Source organism: Lathyrus oleraceus, chromosome 3 (genome assembly GCF_024323335.1).
Source record: "Lathyrus oleraceus cultivar Zhongwan6 chromosome 3, CAAS_Psat_ZW6_1.0, whole genome shotgun sequence".
NCBI classification, from domain to species: Eukaryota; Viridiplantae; Streptophyta; class Magnoliopsida; order Fabales; family Fabaceae; genus Lathyrus; species Lathyrus oleraceus.
The window spans coordinates 226,453,850-226,467,510 of NC_066581.1; positions in this window are offsets into that span (position 1 = coordinate 226,453,850).

Genomic DNA, 13,661 nt, shown 5'->3' on the forward strand with positions numbered 1-13,661 from the left:
CATGGCCTGAATTCAAATTCATGTTACCCGCGCGTCCCAGCCAATGAGAGCGCGCCATGCTGTTTAATGGAACGACCGCGTTTTGGTCTCGTGTCCAAGAATTACAAAACTGCCATTTTCAGATTAATTCATTTCATTATTTCTTTTTCTTTTTTCAATTCCATTTCATTTTGATGCATGAACTTCAAAAATCCATATCTAATTCATTTCTTGTCCAAATTTTGTGAGGTTTTTTGCATTATTCTCCTTGTGATGTGTAGTTTTTATGGTGATTTTTATGATTTTTGTGCACGTGTGAAAAAATAAATTGCTTAGGGATTGTTTGGATGTGTTCAATTTGTATATGCTTTGCCATTTCACTCATAAAATGATGATGCTTCCATAGAAATGCTTGAAATTTTTGTGCATGTTCTGGACTTTTTGCTGGTGATTTTGATGTATAGTTTGCAATTTTTGGATCCCTGGTTGATGAGATATGAATTTTTGATTAGAGGTGTGACAATTTGTGTCACACCATGCTTTGTGAACTTCATGATTTTATTGGATGTGCTTGTGGACCTTGGATTGAGCCAAATTTTTGCATGATTGAGCATATGTATGTTGAGATGACATGTGAAGTTTTATGGATTTATTGATTTCATTTCCTATTTGATTGGAATTTTCTCTCCTGTTTGCTCATTTTGTGATTTTTTGTGACACATGTTTGTATTTGATTTGTGAAATCCTCATGGTTAATTGGATGAGTGTGAAATTTGACATGTGAATTCTAGACACATTATAGGTCATTGTGGTTTTGATCCCATTCATTTATCATGTTTTGTCACTGTTTTATGATTGATGGAAGTTGATGCTTGTTTTGATGCCTTGTGTTGGCTTGCTTTAACTTGTCTGGACTTTATGAATTTAATTTCCCTATTTCCTCTTGTCCAAATGAGCTGAAATTTGATATGCTTGACATGTTATGTGTTCTGTTTAGGTTGGAATTTTGTGGAATTTATTGAGCTGTTTTGATAATGTTTTGATGGTGATCATTCTGTTTGGTCCTTTGAGGTTGCAAATTGCATGTTTGATGCCTTTTCTTTCATGAAATGATGATAATGAATGATATGAGCAGGGGACAAATTGGATTTGTTTCTAAATGGATTGATTGTGATTTTGATTAATTTTCACTTGCTGTTTTGGATTTTTCATCTCCTTTGGACCCTAGGCTTGTCCTAGTGGTCTTGTTTCTCACTTTTGAGTTGTGTTTCAGGTTGAGATGCAAATGCTTTAAGGGGAAAAATGCAAGTTGATTAAATTGAGTTTGGTTGCTTGTTGTGAACTAACTTGTGTGTTTTGTAGGATGCTTGGCTCACTTGCTTTGAGCTTGTGCTTGGCTCACTTGAGTTGATTGTGCTTTGCCCATTGCATTGTCTGATTATACATTGTCTGTTGGTTCTTAATTTGTCTGTGTTGACTTTGTAACTTGAATACTGACTGTATTAGATTGATTTCAGGTACCATAGTCGCTTTAGTTCTTTAAGAACTTGCTGTGCTGCTGCTTGGTTGTATAAACCAATTGAGGTAGACTCTCTTGTCTCCATGTAGTCTGGAAGACCTGGCTTGTTATTTAGCCAGGCAACTGTCTGAAGTCCTCCTTAAGAGGCGATGTTTGTGATTGTTTACGTTTGTCCCCAAGCAGGTAAAGACCTTGATTAAGGCAATTGGCGGAACCCAAGGGATGTGCAATCCATCCCCCGCTATTCTGTTGAGTCGTCCCTCTGCTCACACCACTGTGTTGATGCATTGGGACATTAACCCAAGATCTTGTACATTTGTACAGTTGAGTCTGAATCTTGAGTGTAGAAGGGTTCCTCCATTCTGAACCCACACTCCTTTGTCTGAAGCTCTCCCTGGCCAGGGATAAGAGCTGTGAAGTCTAATCTTCACTCACTTTTCATCTGGCTTCACCCTGACTCTCAATGTCAGGGTTAAGAGCGAACACTACCTTGTACAGATGACTTGCTTTGGCAGTCTGACCCTTTGTTTGAGCCCACTTTGACTGGATATAGTGTGTGCTATGTGAAATGTTTGCTTTGCTGTGTTTATGCTTGCATGCTGTGCTTTTTCCTGGTTAGGATTAGCTTGCTGTTGTGCAAGTAAGTAGAAATCATAACATAGGGAAATGATGCATGATAACACCTAGGCTCGAGTCCAGCTCCCTGGTAGTGCGTCTCCCTTTGTATCTGGTTAGAATTTCTTCCCTGTTAAGGGGAACTACGTCTCCCTGATCCTCATACCAGATGAGGTACGTAGGCAGGAGACCGTGCGAGGTCTCTCCGGGCACCCTTTTTCTTTTTGTGTGTGTTTGCTTGTTAATTCTCTTGTGTGTCAGGATATGGATGTAAGCCCATCGATTGGCCGTCCGTATCCTGAGTGTGTTTGTTTGGTTCGGAAGCCGATGTAAGTCCAACGATTGGCGTTCGGGTTCCAAGTTTGCCTGTGTTTGTGTGTGTCTTGTTTGGCGTGCGTGAGCCGAACTACGGCAGCTCTGATTCTCGTTCCAGACGAGATACGTAGGCATAGGATGCGATATCCTAGCGAGCCCTCTCCTCTTTTACCCCACCTGCGTTGTCTTTGGTGTGTATGTGTGATGTTTGTTTAGCAACCTTTTCTTTCTTTTAGAGCGTGGATCCCGTCGAGTACGACGGACGTGAGGGGTGCTAATACCTTCCCCTTGCGTAACCGACTCCCGATCCCATTCTCTTTGGTCGCGAGACCATGCCCTTTCCAGGTTTACTCTGAGCGTTTCCTTTCCCTCTTTTGGGATAAATAACGCACGGTGGCGGCTCTGTGTTGTTTTGTTTCAGCCCGCCGGTTGTTTTTCGCGGATGCGACAGCTGGCGACTCTGCTGGGGACACCTGAGGTGTTGACCTGTGCTGGTCCATCTTCCCTAAGCGAGTCTCTCCTAGCGTTTTAGGATAGTTTAGGTTGCTTGTGCCGCTTTATTTATTGCATTTATTATTCTGACTGTGTATATATTTGCATAAATATTTGCATGCATCATACTATCATGTTGCCGTCCTCTGTGCAGGTGGTTCCTCTGTTTTGGGGTGGGTGTTCTGAGTGGGGCTAAAACCCAGGCCCGAGTATACACCTAGGATTAGTGTGGTCTCACGTTCCTCACATGCTGGTTGGGCATGCTGTTGCGACGTGACTTACCACAAGCCGGACGAGGTTCATCTGAGAGTGCTCTTCCTCAGTGGGGTTTTCCACTTTGGTTGGGTTACCTCTTTTGGATTATTGACTCTGGTGACCGATCATTTCCCGGATCTTTGGTTTAGATGATCTCAGGAGAGCTACAATGGCACACCCGAAAGGGAAAACCCATTATCTCTGCTCGATTGTCGAGACTATTATCCGCCTTAGGATGACCTGATTAGAATTTACCTGTGAGGGGAGGGTGATTCTTACAGATGCATGTTCAGATGGTGACTTTGATGGTGACTATTGGTTCCGTTGGTCAGAGTCCTATTTATAAGTCGGATTTATGGCCCTTTATTTCTGAGACGCCGGAGCGCTGTCCGAGTTATTTATCAGTGGGGATCCGTTTATTTCAGGATTCCCTGGGTCGATTCAGATGGTTATGGGTATCTGCTCAGAGATTGTTTGGTGATGATGATGGTGTATCTTTCAGTTCCGTTTATTTCGGAACCCTTGAGTTGGATTTGTGGTTACATACTCCTTCAGATGGTTGTGATCAGTTCAGAGTCATGGCTGTGATTCAGAGCAACAGATGACCAGATGACTCGGAGGATGGCAATGCATTGCATTCATTCATCAGCATCATTACATCTTGCATTTACCTGCATCTAACACATGTGTATCCATATGCAGGGACATTTCTATTGAGATCCTGGTTGAGAGACTTTCTGCTCAGATATGAGAAGGCCCGGTTTGAAGGATGATGTCGCTTACAGTTTCTTTGACCCAGAGATCAGTGTGCTGAAGAATATGATAGCTTTGATTACACCCGACCATGTGGGGATGTTTCGTGAGGCATATGGTGGTATTCTGAAGATGGTTTTCAGACTCACTGACAGTGACAGAAGCGCCATTCATACTCTTCTCCAGTTCTATGATCCTGGTTTGAGGTGTTTTGTCTTCCCAGATTACTTACTCGGGCCTTTGGTGGAGGATTATGCTGATATGTTGGGCATCCAGATCAGAAATCAGGTTCCTTTCTATGCTACTAAGGAAGAACCCGATATTGGAGGGATTTCCCGTGCTCTTTATTTGAGTCCGGAGGTGGTGAAGGGAAATCTGAAAGAGAAGGGGAAGTTGCCTGGTTTTCATCTGAGTTTCCTAGAAGCTAAGGCTAAGGAGCATGCTGAGTTGGGTAACTGGAACACAGTCTGTGCTTTGATTGCTGCGGGCATTTATGGGATCGTTCTGTTTCCTAATCAGAAGAGCTTCGTGGACATTAATGCCATTCGCTTGTTTGTTCAGAGGAATCCTATCCCTACCTTGATCGGAGATGTCTATTACTCGGTCCACAACAGGAACGAGAAGAGGCGTGGGGGGCTGATTCGATGTTGCGCTCAATTGCTATACAAGTGGTTTATGGGTTATTTGCCTTCCAAGGGTGCTTTTGTTCTGCTTGGCCAAAATGTCAATTGGGCGACCAAGCTGATGGGTTTGAGGGCCAAAGACATAGCTTGGACTCACAGTAGTGGGGTTGGACAAGACTTCATTTGCAGTTGTGGGGGTTTTCCCAATGTGCCGCTTATAGGAGTTCAGGGTTGCATTAATTATAACCCTACACTTCTTAAGAGACAAATGGGATTCGCTATGGAGCTTCCTCCGTTCAAGAGTGAGGTTCAGGAGACTTTGTACTTCCCAGCTGAGGGCAATCAGGCCAGGTTGAAGCAGGTATCTGAGGCATGGCGCAGCATTCAAAGGAAAGGCAAGGTTTCTTGGGGTAGAGCTAATAACAGATCTTTTCCTCCGTTCGATGACTGGCTCAGTAAGAGAGTGGAGCTTACTTGTCTACCATTTCCTATGGTCGATCCTTGGTATCCGTTGGTTGAGGAATCTCCTTCTTCTGTTGGTATGGATGAGTTCCTAGAGATGAAGCGGGAGAGAGATCAGTTGCTTGCAGAGAAAGCGGAATTGGAGATGATTGTTGCTCGGGTTCAGATGGCTAACCAGGAGATCAAAGGGAAGATGGAAGATCAAGACAAGCGACATGCCCTGGAAGCAAAGCTCTTTGAGATGGATACTGCCTACTATGGGAAGGTCAGTCAGGCTTTGGCATCTTCAACAAAGGAGCACGACGTCACCAAAGAGAGATTGGCTAGAGCTTCAAAGGTCATTGAAGATGAGAAGAGGAGGCAAATCCTCGTGAGAGATCAGAGAGACGCCAGAGCCAGAGTCCTTGCTGCAAAGTGGGAAGCGGAGAAAGTAAAGATCATCGCCGAAAGAGATCATTACATTGCTGAGAGAGATCATTACTTCAGGCAGATGAAGATTCACCAGAAAGAGGTGGGGAGATTACAGTAGGAGAATACCGAGCTCAGGTTTGCCGCGGAGTTTGCGAAGATGGTTGATGAGATCGGACCTTCTGTGGGACCCTCATCAGGCTAGCTTTATCATTTGTGTGGATTACCGTCAGGCTTGTTGACGGAATTCATTTGCTTGTATTTCTTTCCCGATTCTGGAGATTTGTATCTGATTTGATGTATGAATATGGCACTTATTGTGCATTTTGCTATGTGATGGTTATTTTCATTCAGTGATTGATCTTCAAGCTTTATTTGCTTTACCGTATGCACTCACACAGCACACACACATGATTGGGTAGTATTTTGCTGAATCAAATATCGCTGATCTGTATGATGAAATCGAATGCTGAATATCAGAATATTGCTGCCGGATTGTTATTGGTCTCGGTGAAACCAGGATCGAGAGACAAAGTGTTCCTCATGTGGATAAACACTGCATTCATGCATGATCATAATAACTTGTGTTTTATTTTGCAGGTATCTGTTGCTAACGTGCTTGATTGTTTCAGGAATCATTGCTCGTGCTCGCAGAGCTGTACCTTTGCACTCAACCCGTCCTCACAGATACTTCACGCGGCGCAATACTCCCAGATTGATGGATCTCCCAAATTCAGACATCCTCGAGCTGAAGGACAAGATGAATGAGCTGATCAACATCATGCAAGGTTTTGCAGTTGGTCAGAAAGCTCTAGCTGATAAGGTTGAGAAGCTCGAGCGGGCTTCAGCGGCAAACAGCAGTGTAAACCTGGATGGTGTCTCCAACCAGGGGCTGGGTGGTTCTCGAGATGGTGGCAAGAGAACAACCTTGGGTATAGTGAATAATGCCACTGGTTTCGATGCTGCGGGTGGTCAACCGGGTCAGAACACGAAAGACAGTCTGTTCCCACCTTTCTTCAGTGTTGATGACGACAGAGAGGAAGACAGAGAGGCCGATCAGTTCTCGATGCACAATGAACCGTTTGGTCAGTACGGTGCTCCACCACAGAACAAAGAAATTCAGCTGCTGGCTGAGAAAATCAGGGCCTTGGAGAGTTATGCCACTCCTGGGGTGGTTAACATGTCGAACATGGGGCTGGTGGAGGGGATTGTGATCCCGCAGAAATTTAAAGCGCCCGCGTTTGATCGGTAATAATGGGAGTTCCTGCCCGGAGACTCACCTTCAAGCCTTTGTCCGCAAGATCTCAGCTTACACCATGAACCAGAAGCTGTGGATGTACTTCTTCCAGGACAGTCTGTCCGGAGGCTCCTTGGAATGGTACACCAAGCTGAAATCTTCTGATGTTAAGAGCTGGCAGGATCTAGGCGATGCCTTCTTTAAACAATATCAATTCAATGCTGACATGGCTCCTAGTCGTACCCAGCTGCAGGGTATGTCTCAGAAGTCAAGCGAAGGGTTTAAAGAGTATGCGCAAAGGTGGAGGGAGTTGGCTGCCAGAGTTCAACCTCCACTGGTGGACAGAGAGATGTCTGATCTCTTCATGGGTACCCTGCAGGGGGCATTCGCTGAGAGGATGGTTGGTTGTCCCGTCACTAACTTTGCTGACATTGTGGTGGCTGGGGAGAGAATTGAAAGTTGGCTGAGAATGGGTAAAATACAGGGAAATGCTCCGTCATCTGGAGTAAAGAAACCATTTGGGAACGGTCAGTGCAAAAATGAGGGACAATCAGGTGCTGTGTATGCCCAGAGAGGACACGGTAGGGATCGTTACTACCAGCACACTGCTGCAGTAACCACCCCTACTGGTAATCGATCTGCACAACAACAACAGCAGTCGCCTCAACAGAGAGCACAGAGAGATGGGTACCAAGTGAGAGGAAAAGGGATTGATCGCCATTTTGACAGGCCACCCGTGACATATGCTGTTCTGTTTAAGAAGTTGATGGATCTTGGGTTGGTTCAGCCGAGGACGATGGTTCCGTTAAGATCAGATCAGAGGCCTCCCAACTATGATGAGAACGCCAAGTGTGAATTCCATTCGGGTACACCGGGGCATAACATTGAGGGCTGTAGAGCATTCAAGCATGTTGTCCAGGATTTGGTAGACTCCAAGGCCATCAATTTTGCACCATCTCCGAATGTCAATGCCAATCCCATGCCGGCACATGGTCAGGCGATGGTGGGTGCAATTGCTGAAGATTCGGATCACGCCTTTGCGGTAGGTGAAGAGACTGACAGTAACTGCGAGTTTGATGGTTGGATAAAGCCGTGCGCACCAGGGATGGAAGTCCAGAACTGGAAGGCCTAAAAAGATCATCACTGTCACTCATCCGGAAGAGTAATAAATTCTGTTTTTGATTTTATATGCATGAAAGCCATACGTGTTGCCCGACACGTAATGGTTCATTGTAAGGGCCACCTCATGTTTCATTTTGCAACATTTTGCATCATAAATAAAGGGATGTTTTTCAATTAAAAGCGGCGTTCCCTGTTTTTCGTTTATTTTTGCAGTTTAAAAACAAATAAAAATGGCAATGCTTGTTTTCATTTTCCCCTTTTTGATCTGTCTCATTCCGACTTCAAAAAAACAATTCTCCGAATCTCGTTGATAACGATTTGGTTACACCTCATATGACTTTGACAATCCGATCTATCATGCTGAAGGAGAAGGCGAAGAAGATTGTGATCTGCTGGAATTAGCCAGGTTGTTTAAACAAGAGGAGAAGGTGATTCAGCCACATGAGGAGCGATTGAGATCGTGAACTTGGGTACCGCCGAGGTCAGAAGGGAAGTGAAATTGGGAGCCGCTTCAGAGGCAAGTCGAGAGCAGAATGGTAGCCCTGTTGGAAGAACGTGTGGATACCTTCGCCTGGTCGTGTCAGGATATGCCAGGGTCGGATACCGATGTCGTTGTGCACAAGCTATCATTAAGAGAAGACTGTCCTCTAGAGAAGTAGAACGCCAGTGCCACGTATCAGAGTGACTTTGTTTCATGATATGATTCATCATGAACTTGAATGCTATGTTGATGACATGATAGCAAAGTCCCAAACAGAAGAGGGGCATCTGGTGGATCTGGCCAAGCTGAGTAGACCAGTTGAGACAATTCAAACTGAGGTTGAATTCAAATAAGTGCACTATCAGAGTGCGGGCCGGTAAGCTGCTGGGGGTTTATTATAAGTAAAAGAGAAATCGAGGTTGATCCTGCTAGAAAAAAAAAGAAAAAAAAAGAAAAGAAAAACAAGAAGTGCCTGAACCGAGAACAAAAAAGAGGTTCGTGGTCTATTAGGTAGATTGAACTACATGTCATGGTTCACATCTCACCTAACAGCCATGTGTGAACCCATTCAAGCTGTTGAAAAAAAATCAAACGGTCAGGTGGAATAATGATTGCCAAGGGGCATTGAAAAATAAAAGAATAAGTTGCAGGAACCTCTGATTCCGATGCCTCCCTATGGAAAGAGACTGTTAATCTGTACTTGACAGCCCTCGAGGGGTCTACGAGGTGTATTGGGTCAGCATGACGAGTCTTGTCGAAAAGAGCATGCAATTTACCTTAGCAAAAAGTTTACCGACTGTGAAACAATACATTCACTGCTCGAGAAAATTTGATGTACTTTGGCATAGGCTGCTCGCCGACTGAGACAATATATGCTGGTTCATACCACTTTGTGGATTTCAAGATGGATCTGATCAGGTACATTTCTGAGAAGCCAGCAGTGACCGGACGGGTTGCAAGAGGGCAAATGATTTTGATTGAATGCGATATTCAGTACACTGCTCAGAAAGCAATCAAGGGGAGTGTATTGTCTGATTACCTCGCCCAACAACCCGTAGAGGATTATCAACCGATGAGGTTTGAGTTCCCTGATGAGGATATCTCGAGGTGCTCCAATCGAAAGATTGAGAGTAATCGATCCCGGAGGAGGGGCCTGACCCTGAATCCGAACGGATTCTGATGTCTGATGGGGTTAATGTGGACAAGTTAGTGCCGTGTTGGTTACGCAAAAAAGGGATCCCATGTTCCCGTCGTTTCCCGGATAATATTTGAATGCACCAGCAAGGGTGGCTGAATATGAAGCTTGCATTGCCTGGGTATCGAACCTCGGTGCGCCTACTGGGGCAACACCTTTCTCACTCGTGTATGGAATGAAAGCAGTGTTACCGGTTGAGGTCCAAATTCCTTCTCTGAGAGTCCTGAGGGATGTGAAATTGCAAGAGGCTGAATGGGTAAGGACCCGGTAGGAAGAATTGAGCCTAATTGAAGAAAAGAGGCTGGCGGCCATCTGTCATGGACAGTTGTACCAGCAAAGGATGAAGCGTGCTGATAACTGAAAGGTACGACCTCGGGTATATCACGTGGGTGATATGGTGCTGAAAAGGATCCTTCCTCCTCAACGATCGTAGGGGCAAGTGGACACCCAGTCATGAATCCCCAGCATGGTCAAGAAGGTTTTCTTCGACAGAGCCTTGTTGCTAACGACCATGGATGGCGAAGATTTTCCATCCCCTGTGAATGCGGACGCAGTTAAAAAATACTTCGTATAAAGAGACCCGCTGGACGAAAAGAATAAAATAGTCCAGGCAAAAAGGGGCATCCCGGTGAACCAAAAAACAGAAGAAAGGTTCGGGCAAAAATTAGGGATAAAATGAAAAACTGTACACCCGGCAAGTCGAAAACCTGAAAAGGCGACTTGGGCAAAAAAGGGTATCCCGGTGGATTGAAAACCCGAGAGGGCGGTCCAGGAAAAATAGGGATTGAAATGAACAACTGCGTCTAGCATGATCGTTTGTGCTTTGGTTAGGGCATCATGGATAATACCCGGTAGGGATCAATCAGAAGCGTCTTGTTCAGAAGGCAGAAAGCACGGAGAGTCTGAGGACATATGGGGTGTAACCGAGTTGGAACTCGATGAGATCACGGGTTTCACATTGCCATTAGGATAGATTTTTCCTTTTGTGCGCAATTACCTCTTTTCAGGAATTGCATCCTCTGTATTGCTCAATTTGAGCCACACTTTTTTAATCAATAAAGTGCATATTCAGTCAAATAATTTTGTTTTTATCTTTCATTACCGCTTTGATTGCAAGAACATCCGATTATTTTTGATAAAGAATTTTGCATTTTAAGATATACAGGTCCCTTCAATGCATGTTTATAAGATTGAAAACTTGAAATCTTATTCGGAAGGTTGAGTGGCTCAAGTGTTGAAATCTTGACACGCCTGGGGCACGATTTTATCTAACGATCTCTTTTGCAGGAACTGTTAGGTATTTTCACTCACTTGCAGGTTGTGATGTGGAAGCTGTTGACAAAGCAAATCCCCATGGAGTCCAATCAGGGACGGGTGGATGGAAAGAACGGTGAAAAGACGGCAAGGACGTACGATGATCCTGGATGTTAATCAAGAAGACTCTTCAAAGTCGGAAGATTGAAAAGTCTGTATAAATCCCAGGGGTTCGCTTTCTGTCGGGCGCGGAGCAGTTGGGAATACAAGATGATGGAGCAGAAAAAGTCCAGATGAGTCTGGGAGTTCTCAAAAGTGGAAAGCTGATATTGGAATTGGATATTGAATACCATGGTTCGACGAGTCATCGGGTGTTCAGTACCAGAATTTCCTCCTCTCGCCAAGCAGAGTCGTGAGGACTAACTCCCCAGCAGATTCAAGGTCTCCATAGCAGGGTCAGGATAGTTGTCCCCGACAGGTTTTAGACTAATGCTTCCCCAGTCGCCAGGCCTGAAGGTTGCAGTTTCCCCAGCGGAAGTATCTGTGTGCGGTGGTTTCTCAAGCAGAGTCGGGATTGATATCCCCAGCAAGTCAAAGACTGTTGTATCCCCACAGAGCACTGGTGTTTCTATCCCCAGCAATTCCCCAAGCGGATCGGGTGCAAAGGAGGTTTTCCCCAGCAAGGGTTGCCTATTTCTCAGCAGCAGCGATATTCCCCAGCAGGGCGGAAATTGGAGTGGTGGCGAGTTCCCCAGCAGAGTGTCTCGAGCTCCTCAGAAGAGTCCCTTGAGGGGGATGCTTTTTATACATGCATCATGTAAATAGCATAGCATATTGCATAAAGAATCGCGTAGCATTTCCATAATTATGGAGCATTACGCAGAAAAATCAATCATGCATCATATTGAAAGCATAAGCTAGTCTCAGACTGTGGTTACCGTTGGATAAGTGGCTGCCTGAGGGTGAAGGTGTTGTGTAACACCCCGATAAAAATAAGATAATTATTTAATTTAAGTTAATATTATATTTATTAATTTAATTAAATAATTGGAATTATTGGATTATTATTATTATTATTGGAATAATAATTATTGGAAAATATATATAAGTTGGAAATAAGAAAAAGAGTCCATTTTTTTGGTAAAGAAAGGGTTTTACGTGAAAAGCAAAGAAGCGGCTGAAAAGAGGAAAAGGGCAAAGAGACAGAGCAAGAGGAAGAAGGTTGGAGAAGAGAAAAGCTTGGAGCTTAAAGATTTCCGGGTTAATTCAGGTAAGGGGGGTTTATCGTCGATTAATGGGTATTATGGGATAACATGTAATGGGTAGTGATAAACAATTGATTTGACTCTAATTGAAATGATGCATGATGAAATTGTGAAATATTGGATGAACGAAAATTGGATTATAATTGAAGGGAATTCGTAGGAATTAGATGTAAAAATGTTAGAATTTGTGAAATCGAATAGGGGATAATTCGTGTTAGATGATATGAACGATTACTGTGTAAAATTGAATTGTAAGAGGTTGGAATTGGGAGATCTCGTAGCAGAGAAAACCATAGCAGATCTGGAAATCTGGTTTCTGGTCATACGCGTATGACACTAGGCAATACGCGTATGAGATGGTCTGGTACGCGTATGGCACTAGGCAATACGCGTATGAGATGGTCTGGTACGCGTATGGCACTAGGCATTACGCGTATGGATGAGGAAGATGATGTTTTGGACGTGGTTTGGTCTCTGTTGGCACGCGTATGGGGAAGTGGTACGCGTAGCATACGCGTATGAGATAGGTGGTACGCGTATGGGATTGGCTGAGAATTGGGCCATACGCGTATGGGACTAGGCAATACGCGTATGGGCAGGATTGTGATTTTTCTGTGCTGTTGTTGTGCAGTTTTGGTTGTTCAGCTGAGTAATGTAATTTAGCTGATGTATGATAGAGTAGGGATCATTTTCCGTTGTTTTGAGTAGTATAGGTATTAGTAGAGTGTGCTAAATGCTGTGATTGATTATGTGGTATGACATGATATGCATAATGTGGTGAATGTATCTATCATGTATGAAATTATGAATGGACTGTTTATGGCTTAGAGTGTGAGCATATGTCCATTGTGGATTATTGTTGATGATTTTGCATTGCTAGGTGATTTAGCATGCATATTGTGGCCTTTATGGTGGTAGCTAATTCCCATAGTGAGGAATTAGTGAGTTAGTCATTATGGACTGTTGTTGATGTTTGCATGCTAGGTGAATTAGCGTGCATAGCATGGCCCTTGGGGTGGTAGCTAATTCCCGTGGTGAGGAATTAGTGAGTGAGTCACTAGGTCTCAAATGAGTGGGACTAGTGGGCTTGGTAGCCGTATCTGGATTTGATCGGTGAGGTGAACTATATGTTCACGAATAGTCGGTACCGCATGCATGGAGTCTCATTGCATAATGTATGTATTGTGTATAATGTGAATGGATGTGTTCCAATATTATACGTGTGTTTTGATGTTTATGTTGAGCATGATTATGATGTTTGAGTGGAGGTTGCCGTTACCGAATGTGTGATATGATTAGGGTGATTAATGTGTTATTTACTTAGCATTACATGATATTTTATAATGCTTATTATATCGATTGAGGAACTCACCCTTACAACTATGTTTTCAGGTAACGAGCAGTGATTGAGTAGAAGCTAGTGCTTGGAGTCTAGTGTAGTCTCCTTAGTGGGTCATGCTCTGATAGATGTAACATCGGGACGGGATGTTTTACCTTGTTGAATAATTTTACATGTAATGTGTTACATGTTTTGCATGATTGATTTGATTTCTATCCGCTGCGTATTGTGCAAATGCTTTATGTTTTGAATTAATAAAAGAGCATGACAGTTATTATGGTGAATGGTGTGTAATGATTGTGTGACACCCTTAGTTGCACCTTTACTCTGATAGATATATTTGTTGT